Source organism: Otolemur garnettii, unplaced genomic scaffold (genome assembly GCF_000181295.1).
Source record: "Otolemur garnettii isolate 467f Iridium unplaced genomic scaffold, OtoGar3 scaffold00080, whole genome shotgun sequence".
In the NCBI taxonomy this organism is placed as follows: domain Eukaryota; kingdom Metazoa; phylum Chordata; class Mammalia; order Primates; family Galagidae; genus Otolemur; species Otolemur garnettii.
In genome coordinates, this window is record NW_003852475.1 from 276,068 (window position 1) to 279,688 (window position 3,621).

Here is a 3,621-nt window from a genome sequence, read left to right on the forward strand (position 1 = left end):
AATTGAAAGAAAATTCAGAAAAATTTTGTATAACCTCAAGGGAAGACTTTAAGTAAAGGAAGAAACCTGTAGCTGTTAGTGGAAAGCATTGGTTACATAAATACTTAAATATCCACTGTATAGACGATTTTAAAAATTATAAATTAGAAAAAAATATTTTGCTTTCTTTTTTTTTTTTTTTTTTGCAGTTTTTGGCCAGGGCTGGGCTTGAACCCACCACCTCCAGCATACGGGATCAGCGCCCTACTCCTTTGAGCCACAGGTGCCACCCAGAAAAAAATATTTTAAAAGAGAAAAAATATCCAAGGCTGGTAACAGTATGGGAACATGGACATGCAGAACATTGCTGAGAATGTAACTTGCCATACCTTTCTGGAAAATTATCCTACAGCATCTATTAATAACCTTGAAGCTCACATATATTAGACTTAGGAATCCCATTGGGTACAGCCTACAGAAATAAAAATACTGATGTTGGAGAGAAGATTATAACCCATGAAGAATTACTTTAGAAATAATGTGGTTGTCCATGAAATAAAGTTGTCCAGAAAATATCCAGCCAGGTACTATTGAAAAAAATAGCATTAACAAAGACTGGAAACTTTCTGGACAGCCCTCATGTATCCTTTATTCTAAATGCCAACTATAGCCAGGTTAATCTCCAGGGGTGTCTTATTTATGAATTTATGTATTTATTTACTAGGTAATTTGTTTGTTGTCTATCTCTTCCAGCTAGAAAATACTCCTACCAGAATTTGAAGAGAGCCTGGAATACAAGTGCTCAAAAAAAAAAAAAAAATTATTAAATGAACAAATCAAACAAAAAACAAAACAATAAATTATTATAAGATAGCCAGATATGGTGGCTCATTTCTATAATTCCAGAACTTTCAGAGGCTGAGTCAGAAGAATCAGCCCATAAAGAAGATGAAGCTGGATCCTGAACGCAACTTTCGGTGTCTTCCATCTGTCTGTGTTGACACAGTGAATGTGGAAGGGAGAATAATGTGATGTTTCCTGAGGGACAGTACCTGGATCTTAGGTGCCTATGTGCCCAGCCAAAAGACTGCATTTCTCAGTCTCCTTGGTAGCTGAGTGTGGCTGTGTGATTAAGTTATGGCCAATGAGATGTAAGTAGAGTAGTTGGGTGGAACTTCTGGAAAATATCTTTAAAGAAGGATGACTCATTAAGAGGATCACCATTTTGATTTTCACCCTCCACCTTTCTTCCTGCCTGAAACACAGGTTAGGTGACTAGAGCTTCACAGGCAGCATGGGTGATTAATTGATCTTGAGTCTAGAAGCCGGGTTCTAAGGATGGTAAATAGAAGGAGACCAGGTTCCTCGTGACCCTGGACTACCCACCTTCAGACTTATTTTACAGCACTGAAAAATAAACCCTTAGTTTTTAGGCTCCCATAATTTGGTCGTTTTGGTTATATGTGACTGAATCTAATTTGGATTAATAATGCCAAATTATAATGTTAGATGCAAAGTAATATCAGAAGGATACAAACTCAAATGCTTTTTTTTTTTTTTTTTTTGGAGACAGAGCCTCAAGCTGTCCCCCTGGGTAGAGTGCCATGGCATTACAGCTCACAACAACCTCCAACTCCTGGGCTCAAGCGAGTCTCTTGCCTCCGCCTCCCAAGTAGCTGGGACCACAGGCGCCCGCCACAGTGCCCGGCTATTTTTTGGTTGCAGCCGTCATTATTGTTGTTTGGCGGCCCGGGCTGGGGATTCGAACCCGCCACCTTGGGTGTACGTGGCTGGCGCCTTAGCCAGTTGAGCTATAGGCGCCGAGCCACAAACTCAAATGCTTATAAGTGATAGGCCAGTAATATAAAAAGGCAGATGAGGGAAAGTATAAATAGTAGGACAGAAGACGTGTTGACTTGGAAAGTCCATTTCATCAATAATATCATGTAGGCATGTGAATTGAGATCTTCTGATTTTTTAAGTTAAATTTCCCCAATGTTTTGAAAACAAAACATTTTCTTCAGCTGTATCTAGCCTGCAAGCCATCAGTGGGTGACCTTTGATTTTTAATATGATCTAATATTTGGGGAAAATGCCTTAAAGGGAGAAGGGATGGGGAAGGGAAAAGCAAGGCGGGGTCGGCCCTTTATATGTGTATATTTGTATGTGGTGTGAGCAAATGGAAGATCACATACGAAACAATGCAAACGTGGGGGATACCAGAAAGGAAGATTATTAACAGTTTTGTTATGCCTCTGTATTATATATTTTGTTAAAATGAATGTGCGTTAATTTTTTTTAACTTAAAAAGATTTAATTAGGTAGGGAGAAAATTGCTGAGAAGTTAAGCAGAGGAAAAAGCCGATGCAAATGCCACAACATAAGCATTTGATACTTTTAGGATAATTCAGTCTACACAAGTTCAATCTGTCTCTGGAGTAGCCCACTAACTTAAGTGTCACTATCGCAAACCAGAGAATGTAGATTTGAGAGGGAGAAAACATAAGCGAGTTGCAGTGACTTTGATAGTTGGAGAGGAAATAGAAAGTCAAACAAAAACGTGTGACCTCCCAATGTGTACATTTCACGTAGTGTAGGACATCATGTTCTGGTTTAGTTCTTTTTGTTTTTCGAGGTTTTTTTTTAAGAGACAGAGTCTCATTTTATTGCCTTCAGTAGAGTGCAGTGGCGTCACAGTTCACAGCAACCTCAAACTCCTGGGCTTAGGCAATTCTCTTGCCTCAGCCTCCAGAGTAGCTGGGACTACAGGCACCCGCCACAACACCCAGCTATTTTTTGTTGCAGTTTGGTATATGGGGCCGGCGCCCTACCTAGTGAGCCACAGGTGCCACCCTTTTTTTTCTTTTTTTTTTTTTTTTTTTGAGACAGAGTCTTATTCAGTCAGCCTTGAATTAAGCGCGATGGTATCATAGCTCACAGAAACCTCAAAACTCTTGGGCTCAAGCCATTCTCTTGCCTCAGCCTCTGGAGTAGCTGGGACTACAGGCATCCACCACAATGCCCAAATATTTGGTTTTCTGTTTGTTTGTTTAGAGACTGGGTCTCGCTCTTGCTCAGGCTGGTCTTGAGCTCCTCAGCTCAGGAGATCCACCCACTTGGCCTCCCAGAGAGGTAGGATTATAGGCCATCATGAGCCACTACGCCCAGCTGGACATAGTGTTCTTATTAAAACTGTTTTAGTTTTACAGCAGCTCAGATTTTTAAATAGTTACTATCTTTTTTCTGCTTCCATCACAGGCTTTGCCATTCTCTTCAAAACACACATTTGAAAAGTATTGAGGCTTCTCATCTCAATCTAAAACTGTGCAGTTTGTTCTAGTCTGGTGAGAGGAAACTGGATTGAGAATACGTATTTGTCTGACAAATCTATTTTTATCCTTTAGCAAATTTGACAGTTTGTGACAGTTCTCACATATTTGGAACAAGTCTTCCAATTATAGAATTTAACAATAGCATATGACAAATTATAAATTATTTAACTATTTTGGATTTATCCAAAGTGAAGTTTATCAAACTTCCCCTCCTTCTTCCCACCCCTCATAGCCCCTGCAGTGTGTGCTATCCCATTACTGAGTTTATGCCTAGAGAGTCATGATCCTTAATAGTGGTTGATTGCTCTAA